Raw genomic sequence first — 11,724 nt, 5'->3', positions numbered from 1 at the left:
CGTTAAAGCAACTGAAGTGAGAAAGCAGGCTAGCAGAATTCACCAGAGCAGTACAGAGACGCTGTCACAGAAACACCGGAAATGACACAACTCGCTTACCGCAATACGTCAGCACGTCAGCTAGCTGTTGACGTATACTGTTGATTATGAGGAATTCATCAATCATTCTGAGAAAAAGGGGTGAGATGGTGGACCAGAAATGTTTATAGAACTCAGCAGGGAAGCCATCAGGACCGGGTGCTCTATTATTTTCCATTTTAGTGAGTACGTTATGAAATTCACCTGGGGTTAATGGTTGTTCAAGTAAATTAGTTTGTTCTGTTGTTAAATGGGGTAAATTAATATTATTGAGGAATTGATGTATGTCAGAAGCATTTGGGTTGTGAGAGGATGTGTATAAATCTTGATAATAATTCTTAAATACAGTGTTGATATCTTTCGGATTATGGTATGGCTTCTCCCCTGAGTCTTTAATTACTGTTATAGTTGTTCTTTATTTTGTTTAACCATATTTGCCAGATATGTGGTTGATTTATTACTGTTTTGAGATGTATTAAGTCTGAGTCTTTCAATAAGAAACTTGTTTTTTTTATTTAACAGATTGTTAAGTTCCATTTTGTATTTCTGTAGGTCGCAAAAAATGTTATGAGTAGGATTGGTTGCATGAGCGTTTTCAAGTTCTTTAATTTTCTTTTCCATTTCCAGTTGTGACTTTGTGTCTTTTCGTTTTTTGTATGATGAGTATGAAATTATTTTACCTCTTATAACAGCTTTCCGGTTTGCCAGAGTAGAGTTGGCGAGGTATTCGGAGAGTCATTCATTTCCATAAAGAATGTCCACTCTCTCTTGAAATAACTGTCAAATTCTTGATCCTCCAGCAGTGATGTGTTGAACCTCCATCTGGAAGAAATACTGAAAGTTGTCTTTGTGTGCAGTTATCCGAGACTAGTGCATGATCACTGATTGTGTTTGGATGGATTTGTGTTTCAAGTATATCAGAATGTAATGAGTTGCTAGTGAGAAAAAAGTCAATTCTAGAGTTTGTATGGTGTACTTTTGAAAAATGGGTGTATTCTCTGTCATTAGGATGATTTAGCCTCCAGCTATCACCAAGACCCCAATCCTCCATATACTGTTTTAAAACTATAGTAGATTTAAGTGTTCTGATATTTCCTGTTGTGTTTGATTTATCTATTGTTGAATCAAGTATTGAATTGAAATCGCCACCTATGATTAAGTCTGAGCTGGGTAGGTTTTTAAGGATAGAGAAAAGACTGTGAAAGAAAGAGGGGTCATCATTATTAGGGCCATAAAGATTAACTATTGTGAGAGGGTTGCTATCAATGGATATGTTAATAATAATATATTGTCCTTCCGGATCTGAAATTATGTTATTGTGATTGAATTTAACTTTGTTATTAATCATAATTGCAACCCCTCTTTGTCTTGAATTGTAATTTGAAGTAAAGATATGAGGAAAATGTGTAGATTTCAGAACAGTGTTTCTAATATCAGTGAAATGAGTTTCTTGCAATAAACAAATGTCAGCTTGTATTTTGAGCAAATGATTAATGACTTTTAGTTGTTTTGCCTGACTCCCAATTCCACATATGTTCCAGCTTACAAATTTAATTGTGGACATGATTCAATAAACAGAAATATGTGCGCTTTGTTTTGTTTTCTTTTTTCTTTCTTCCCTTTCTTGCTGTGTTTTGAGAAAAAGTAATGAAAAGTGATTTGATTTGATTTGATTTATGTGTGTGTCTGTGTGTGTCTGTGTGTGCCTGTGCGTGTGTTGATTCGTCCCCATTCATAACATTCAACATTTCCCCTTGACCTATCCCAACCCCTCCCCCATGTTCCCAATGCCCTCCTGCAGGTAAAAACAAAAAACACAAAACAAAGCAATCAAAAAGACAAAAAACGGGATAAGGGAATTCAACATTATCCGACGAGAGAGATAACAAAAAACAAACAAGAAGACGAACAAACAAACAGACAGAACAAAAAAAAGATAAGAAAAAAATTAAGGAAGAAAGCAAGCAAGAAAAAAACAGATATGTATCAGCCACCCTAGCTGCATAATTTGAAGTCACTTAGAATGAGAAGGAAAAGCAAAAAGAAAAAAAAAGGAAAAGAAAAAGAAGAACAATTGAAGAAAAGAAAAACCGTGGACTACATCACCGTAACGAATCTGCAGTTTCTTATCACAGCATAGCCCGGATTTGTTGACAAGTATCCATGGTAACCCGTCGCTCTGATGACATTTGATGTATGCGACTGTTTACATGAGCAAACAGCAACAAGTTGAAATTTTACCGGCTCGTGTTTACATCTCGTCCAAATAAAGATCTTCTTCGTACTGTAGCCTCCAGGCTCAGAGTGGTCATCAGACAATTCTGGCAAATGCCAGATGGGCAGGGCTATGAAAAAAGTTGTAGAAAAAAAAAAGAAAGACCTGCTGGCTAAGGCCCACTTCATGTTGGAACAGTACATGATTATGAGTTACATGATCCCAAAATTTTCAGTAGACTACCTATACGGTAAAGTAGGTGCAGTGTCACTGGCTGTCGCCACCTCCCCCATTCCGTCAAGTGGATTGGCCCATCATGTTATGTCAGTGGTCGAGCAGGAGAGGTCAACCAGGAAATAAATGAAATTATAGCTGCTGCGCAGCGATGGGTCGGGTCCGGGCATTTTTAGGCAATTCTGAGCAACAAGCAGAAGAATTGGAAGACATTTAGCAACACAATCTGCCTTTTGCATCAGCTGAGGCTTGAATTCACAACCTCTGAGACTAAGGATCAATTTCTAGCTCACTGAGCTAATTAGTCAGTGACAATTCATGTGTAGCTTCACAAATTGACTAAGCCAGATTTGCAGGTTTAGCAGCCGTCCATGCATGGAAAAGCAGATTTCAAACCACTGTAAAAAATTCAGTTATCGTTACAAAAATCTGAAAATACACATATTGCATCTAGACAGTATGGAGATGTTGGTAATTTGTTTCTAACAATGATTGATTTGCTCCATAAGTGAAAAACTGATGTTTAAAATTGCCATTTTTACATTAACTCTAATTGTTCACATTAGAGCAAAATTCAAAATGCTGTCAAAAATTCAGTTTTTGAGATAAAATTCTGAAATTTGCCACACATCACCTACCATGACTCTAGAATTTTGTCTTTTTTTTCATGAACATTGAAGATTTATTTAGCAAGAATTTGCATATATATGTTTACAGTACCATTTACAGTCAAACATTTTGATGCACTGTAGGCTCAATTTTTGATAAATCAAAAATCTGAGAAACGTAGTTTTTGTAGGACAGTCTGAAGATGCTCTGTAGCAAGTTTGGTGTCAATTGAGCAAAAATTGTGGGAGGAGATAGGTTTAAGAAGTTTTACAGTTTTTGAAAAAAACAGTGATGAACTTCATAATTTTTAATAGGTTTAAATGTACAAAAGTTTCTGGGGCGCCGGTGGCTTAGTGGTAGAGCAGGCGCCCCATGTACAAGGCTGCTGCTGCAGCAGCCGGGGTTTGACTCCAGCCTCTGGCCCTTTGCTGCATGTCACTCCCTCTCTCTCTCCCCCCCTCACACTTGTCTGTCCTATACATTAAAGGCTAAAAAGCCCAAAAAAATATCTTTAAATGTACAAAAGTTTCTTCAGTATTGGGGCTACAGTTTGATGAAACTTGGTTGCTTTGTTATGAATTTTCAAAGTTTTAAACTTTAGACGCTTGCTGTAGCGCCACCATCAGGACTATTGGCTTGAGTTTACAGCTGAGGATATCTGGTATGAGAATGGACCTTTGTGCAAAGTATGGTGAGTTTTCACCCATGGGAAGTATGATTTCCTTGGAAGAAGAAAGAAGAAAGAAGAAGAATACCTAGGATTACAATAGTGTCCTGGCAGCTTAGCTGCCCGGACCCTAATAATGCACTGCATTATTATTATTATTATTATTATTATTATTATCATCATTATTATTATTATCATCATTATTTGACGTAGACGCAGATGTTTCCAGACACTTCTCCATCAACTCTGCTAAATTTGGGCTACTTCACACATCGGTGGAGTTTTTGTGGCTGGTGTTCGACAGTGGGGGTGTGTAGCTGTGAGTCACATACCAGGATGAGGAAATCAACTCACCAGTCTATAAACTCTCCTCCCACCAACTTGTGCCATATAGCCAGCTCAGAATTTTCAACATCAGTAAATGTTGAGGAAGAGAGAGAACAGATTGGCTCAGCTGAACTAGCATCCTGCTAGCCATGGTACAGGGGTTGGATTCTAAACTGGACGACCTCTTTGCCACATGTTTCCAACGGGGATATCAGGAACTGTAGCATCCTTTGTTTCTCTGAAACTTGGTTAAATTCTGGACATCACCATTCAAACAGGTGACTCTACTTCCATATGCTGATTTGACAAAGGAAAGGAGAGAAAGGGAGGAGGTGTACGCTTCATAATAAATACACACTGGTGTGACAGTGGGAAAGTGAGGAGCTGTCTTGTTCCAGCTCTGGATCACTGCCATATGCTCTTCAGAGGTGGCTGCAGAGCGGCGTTGCCTGTATTTTGGAAGGGGTGACCATGCAGCCATCTTGTTGGGGTCAGGATGTATGGACAGACTATGATGCATCCCCCAGTAACTCCAGAGATGGAGCCATCCAGAGTCTGGAGAACCTTCCAGGAGGACACCATCAATGTCACTGATGGCATCACTAAATTCATTGAGTCTGTGGTGGATTTAATCTGTAAAACAGAAGCAATTGTACCAAAACTACAGTTAAATCATTCCATAACCAGAAACCATGGATTACCAGATCCATCCAGAAACAACAGCAGCAGACAACAATATAAGAAGAGGCCGAAAGGACTAATTTACAATGCACAAGTTAAAGGAGCTGATGGGATCACATTTCTGTAGTTGTACTAAAAATGTATCTATATATGTATCTATCTATATATATATATATATATATATATATATATATATATATAATTAGATAGTTGGATAGATATAGATACATAATGAAGCCTTGCCAATAGGTAAATAATTCAGACAATAAAATGATAATTGCTCTGTGCCGACATACTTAGTAATATAATTGTTGCTTAGTACTGAAGGGCATTCTGTTTCATGTTTTTTACATGTATGAAGTTTCTGAATTGTTTGAGTCCATGTTGTTCAGTGAATGTTTTTTTTTTTTTCTTTCTTTTTTTTTGCTGTACTGTTAACATAAGTTTGCAGACAAGTATAAATCTTCTGTGTAAGCTACAGTTGCTGGCTAACATACATCACCTCCCACCCAGCATGTGAATGGTTTGTTTAGTACTGAATGTGTTGGAGCCCACCAGCACATTCTACTGATTTGTTATCAGTAATCAAAGATCTAAAAAGCAGGCCTTGTTCTCACAGCTTCGCTAATAAATTCATGGGTTTTAAAGTCCTGATAGAAGTCATTCTCATATTAGCCCTAATCTGAAACAAAACAAACTCCCTCACAGCTCCTTACATTATTTATAACCACATCACATGAAATGTAATCTTCTGTCATTTTTTTTGAATAAAAGTGGTTGGAATATTGTGATATTTTCATTTTAGTAGGATAAGCAGATCAACATGATTAACGACAGAGAAATTCTTGTGCTCTTATTTGCTTTATTTTTATTTATTGTACATGTGAATGCTGAAAATGAATCAGAACAAGAAAAAGCTTTATTGGCCCAATATGTGTACATATAGAAGGAATTTGACTCAGTTTTTTGTTGCCTTCAATAAACTCACACAGAAATAGACATTAAATATAAATATCTATCTAAATATCTAGCTACGGTGTACAGATATAAATACATTTTCTTTTTTTAAATTAAAATCTAACTCTGCAGTCATAGAAAATAGACAAGCAAACATGAATCCATTTCTTTGACAGTAAAAGTTTTATTCCATGATTTAAAAATCAATTGGATTCATTACATTTTCTGTCTTTGCTTCTACTTCCAACAATTACATTATTTACAAGGAGCAAACTTTTGTTTTGCAAAATTTGGGAATGAGATTTAATCTAATTTTGTACTGAGACACATGGCTGTAGCCAGCCAAAAATTTCACAGATAAAAAAAAATAGAAGAAGCCCCAAACAGCATGGTAAACATATTAACCCACTGGACAGCTTTTATTTTGAAACGACATGCAGGAAATTATCTAATGTATCGGTGGAACATGGAAAACTTGAATTCAATTGACAGGAAGACGACAATACTGCTAGCTGACAGATGAGGTGGGTTACAGTGTTTCCCATACATTGACGAGACTATGGCGGCCCGCCAAAGTCTAATTTGCCCCGCCATAGTCTCCAAAAATCGGCCAGATATAAAATGCCTCCGGTAAATGAACGTCACTTTGTAACGCACCGGCTGGAGCGCCTACTGAGAATTCTTTGGCTTTGTTATTTACGTGCCAACAGCAACGCCTGAACGCAACAACGCGAGCCCCGCTCTACTGTGCTCACCTGTGTGTGTGTGTGTGTGTGTGTGGGCATCGGGGTGAAACTCCGCCGTGCACGACACAGAGAGCAGAGGAAAATTGTAAACGTGCAACCATGTACAGAATGACAGAAATGACATGCCGTCAGGTAAATAAGATAGATAACATAAGGCTATTTAGTTTGTTTAATAAAATGACATGGTATAGACCTGTTCTATAGGCCTGAATATGAAGCATCCGTAGCGCCAAATAATATAACTGTAGTTTCTTAAGAGCTAAGACGAAAAAAATAAAAATAAAAAAATAAAAATCAGCAGTGGCGGTCATATAGTTGCATATAGGGGAAACACTGGCCCTCCAGAGGCAGATCAGTACGTTAGTCATTTTTATTTTGATTACTGAAATGTTTAAGCTCTAATCCTTAGCCGTATTTTAAGTGTAACCCTTAACCATAACATACCACTAGTGTTTTTATCAGTAAAAGTAGAACATTCACACATAAAAAGCACAAAGATGTTGAAATCTAGGCATATTCTGCCATCATAACTTGGCTCTCAGAATTCACCAGATTGATGCCTTTAAATCAAATATATAAAAAAAATTCTCTCGGGGGAGCATGCCCCTGGACCACCCTAGAGGGTTCTAAATTATGGTGATGCACCTGTATGTTGTACACTAGATTTGACTGAAGTGGGTATTTCATATATAATGCACTGGGAAATAAGAGCATCCCTCTATCTATCTGAACACTATTCAGTGGCTTGAAGCCTTAAACCACATCAAATAATGTTGTTACATTATGCAGCGCTTTATTCACTTATTTGAAGAGTACATGACCTCCATGTTTGTGTCATCTAGACTACTATTTATTTGTTGTTGTTGCATTACTCTTGCTAACCTAGAATTTGATAATAACCACATGCAATAATTCAACCCTTCATTCCAAATTATCTTCAAGCATTATAATGTAATGTAATCAATAAGGTCTGATCACTATCACAAAACTATCACCTCACTGTATAGGATTATGTACAGCCTACAATAAAGTAGCTACTAGCTAGAGTGGTCCAAACTGATGTTAAAATGCATATATTATTTTAGTCAAATAATGTGAACATTTTCTGCAGCCAGGCAGGCTCTCTCTCCACTCCCCTACATAAGAATCAGCTCAGATTCTGATGTCCTGTTCCAGTGACGTTGAAAATGAGCACATTATGAGCATATCATCCATATAAATTTATTTCCACCATTTCTCCACTATTATATATTAGACTCTAGTGAGTGCACATAAAAATGAGACATATTATTCATGATTGTAATTAGACTTGAAATGTGACCTGACATCTGACTCCATCTCCATGTGAGAAAAGGTTTTAAAAGCTTTCTAATTTCCTGACTTAAGTGAAACTACAAAAGTCAAATATCAGGCAAGGGGTTTTAAAGGGGTTTAAAGGGTTTTTTGGGGGGAGTTTTTCCTTATCTGCTGCAAGGGTCCTAAGGACAGAGGGATGTGGTATGCTGTAAAGCCCTCTGAGGCAAATTGTGATTTTTGATACTGGGCTTTATAAATAAAATTGAACTGAAATTGAACTGAAAAAAAAAAAAAATTGCTAACACTTACACATGACACATTACTACTATAAGCATCATGGCCAAGTTTACTTGATGCCACAGACCAGAGATGAGAAATACACACGTGAAGAGATGGGAAATGCTGTCACATAGAACAAAAGTAGAATGTCTGACAACAGCTTTATAACATCATTAGTCATGGCTAACCAGAAAGCATGTAATCCAGTTACAATAGCTACTGCCGGCAGGACATTTATTTTTAAATGCACTCTCCAAATGTCATCAAGTATTAGTAATATGACCTCCTAATTGAATATGACTTATGAAATAAACTCATTTTATGAGGTTACTCCTTCTGCGCAGCTTGAAAATCAAGCAAAATTGAAAAAAATTTAATTCCCCCTCAGGGGGATTAATAAAGTATATATATATAAAAAATAAAATAAAATGAAATAACCAGTCTTCAAGGTGTCATGAAAATTTTATAAAGTGGAGTTCATGCAAAGTATTACTGCACAGACTCACAGTTGGTAGATGACGGGAGCTGATATGACAGTGGTAGGCCAAGCTGAGCTCCATGCTTTGTTCCTGGATCGCGGGTTAATGGTTTCCCATATTGGGTAGTGAGGGAGGAGCAGCCCAGGTTTCTCAAGCATTCTGTGTCAGAAAATGAGGATGCTGCCTCTGCTGTCAGAGCCAGGGAGCTGTCTGCCACTTTCCCAGCAGCCTTTGGGCCAGTGACAGGGAGATGGATGATATCTGCAGCCTGGCCGCACTGCTTCCCCAACACACACACACACACACACACACACACACACACACCAATGAAGTTAAAAAAACCCACCTGAACACAGACTCTTTTCCTCCTTTTCTTACCCTCTCCTTGTATTCTTTTCCCCTCTGACACACACACACACACACACATATACACAATAAGGGGAATAAGAACCTCACAAGTGAAAACAGTGAAAATATTTTGAGGGTAAAGTGCAAGATTGTTTGCTAAAGTAGAACAAAACTCTAAAAACAATTTATAAAATGACAAGCAGTTGTTGTAACATCTACAATTATTACATTTTCTTCCAAGACATAAAATCCCAAAAGAGGTCCTTAAAAGAAGTATATCCCTCTCATCTCCTTGCTCCCGTCCGTTGTCATTGTCCTTACTTGCTATCCCGCTCTCTGCCATGCTGCTGATGTTCCTACAGTTGAGACTCAATCCAGCAGCTTGGCGGGGGGCAGGCTGTTGAGAGAAACATCCATCATTGTTTTAAGTGACTGCGATGGGACAGAGCTGTGTAAAAGGTCGTCTAGTCTCTGCACAGTGGGCACCTTGGCAGCGCTGAGCAGCTTCCACATGACTTCAGGCTAATTGGCTCACATAGGCTTTTGTTACAGCAGTCTGACACTTTTACTGACTCACTGCAACTAGTGCGCAAGCAAAACAAGGCAGTCGCACTCCAAACGCTATCCTCCACTGCACAGACTACACAGAAAAAGACTGAAAAGTAAGGCTGTAGACTTACCTTAGACTGTGGTGAACGATGGACAATTGTCAGGGCTCCTGAACAAGAAGAGATAATGTTAACAATTTCGAGTAAGTGGGGGTAACAGCAAATGCAGAAGGGTTTAGCATGTATGTTCACTGCCTTTACAAGGATGAAAAAAACCCTCAGGAAAACTGCAAGGAAAATGTAGCAGAATTTATCTCTCAAACATCAATTCTTTTATGGTGGATTATTAAAAAAAAAAAAACACACATGGTGATTATCCAATTGTCCACCTGCACAGGGCTGAACACACTAAATTTGTGGAATTTGTGGTCATGAGCTGTTTGATGGACACAAAGCAAACATGTGTGTGTGTCAGCTGGAGCTACAGTGAGAAGTTTTACTTATAACCCTAAGTCAACTTTTTTTTTGTTTGTTTGAACAAAACCACTGGCTGCAGCACTAATGCAGTGTCTGCATAAGGAAATGAAAAAATCACGGTTAGGCTGAAACTCTGGCTGGGCACATCTGCTAAAGTTAGGACAGATCAACTGTCTGGTGGCCAAGGGGTTAAACACATTTGCCTGTGGCTACGATTCTAGGCCAGCTATAAGTCACATTCAAGTGCCAACCTGCAAGACAGAGCATAATTATCCCAGCCAGTTACAGTTCAATAACTCCATCAAGCTGCTAGCCAGATACCAGGTTTCCCTGGCAACACCTCCCAAGTCATAAAGAGAAGGGGGGATAAGTCTGGGCCCAGTGAGCTAGGCAAGGAGGACTGAGGAGGGATTCACCCAGAAATACTGTGGACCTTTAGACAGTGCATACATGTTCAATGCCAACATGCACACACACACACGCACACACACACACACACATGCACATGTAAGGGACTGAGAAAATGCTCTTTGAATATGAACGTTTTAATATAAAACAAAACAGGCACAACAGATTGAGTAAATATTTCAATATAAAACAGACAGACAGAATCATGTTGTGATTTAATGTGTTTTAACATAAAACAGTCACCCCCTATTTTTTATTTTTAAGATATCACATTGAGAACTGAACTAACCCTAACTTGAATACAATGTGAAGTTATTCCACCAGACCAGTAGATGGAGCTCTAACGGTTCTGTGGGTTAGGCTGAGAGATATTTCCCGCAAGCCCAACGTAGCGTCAGAAAAAAACATGGCGCTGGCCTTGTGAAGATGCTAATCCATCGTTTCTCTCTTCATTGATCCACAGGTACCGTAAACATATGTTTAAAACTCTTTTGTTTATACTCACACAAAGATGAAGGATTAAGAAATGGTTTTGTGTGGTTTGTGATGATTTGGTGATGTAAAAGTATTGTTTTGGTCTGTAGTTCATGTAAAGTTCACAAACGCAATCCAGGTGATAGTCTGCTTCATGCAGCAACGTTAACGTAACGTCGTAAAAGCAATTTCATGTATCTCACAGTCATGATTTATCATAGTGAAATGTGGGTTTCTGTTGCTAAAAATGTTTAACTACTTACGCAGTGTTTTAAAATGAGTTAATTTTTAACTACTTACGCAGTGTTTTAAAATGAGTTAATTGTATGCTTTGCCCTAGTGTAGCTGTTGCATTTCGGTTTAGTTGTGCCGCCACATTTTAGGTTGCGTCTTGTTGACAGAGTTTGTGATGGATAATATTAAGACAAGAGATTTGATGCAGTAACTGTCAAACTTGTATTTTTGTTGTGAATTTTATATTTTGACATTACTGGGTTTAAGTAATGTGACAAATTCAGTTTGGTATTTTGTGTGAATTATTTATATTTTATTTTGCACATAATGTACCTGAATTTACTTTTGAATTTACATAACTCACTGTACTTCGGTGCTTATGTGACTTATTTGAAAGATGTATTTTTTTAGTGATACAGAGTCATATAACAGAAGAAAGACAGAATGAATGACAGATATATTTTGATTTGTGTCAGAAATAAAATGGCTCTGGCCTTGTGAAGACGCTAATCCATCATTTCTCTCTTCATTGATCTACAGTGTTCATCCTGTGTATCACATGTACCGGTCCAGATACCCCTAGGTCTGGAGCCGGTTACACACACACGCACACACACTATGGGATACCATACGTTTTAATATCAATCAATCAATCAATTTTATTTAT

General features: G+C 37.9%; 1 long non-coding RNA gene across 1 annotated transcript; it reads right to left on the bottom strand.

Moving 5' to 3' along the window:
• Window positions 1–3,976: 3,976 nt before the first annotated feature.
• LOC126387137 (uncharacterized) lies at window positions 3,977–9,635 on the bottom strand. The gene is made up of 3 exons (XR_007569603.1): window positions 9,597–9,635; window positions 8,596–9,313; window positions 3,977–4,763 (listed from the first exon to the last, which is right to left on the bottom strand). It is a non-coding gene; the product is annotated as an uncharacterized LOC126387137 (long non-coding RNA).
• Window positions 9,636–11,724: the final 2,089 nt, after the last annotated feature.

This window comes from Epinephelus moara, unplaced genomic scaffold (assembly GCF_006386435.1).
Source record: "Epinephelus moara isolate mb unplaced genomic scaffold, YSFRI_EMoa_1.0 scaffold232, whole genome shotgun sequence".
Classification (NCBI taxonomy): Eukaryota; Metazoa; Chordata; class Actinopteri; order Perciformes; family Serranidae; genus Epinephelus; species Epinephelus moara.
The sequence above is the reverse complement of the archived record's forward strand: the minus strand, read 5'-3'. Positions and strand labels throughout refer to the sequence as shown.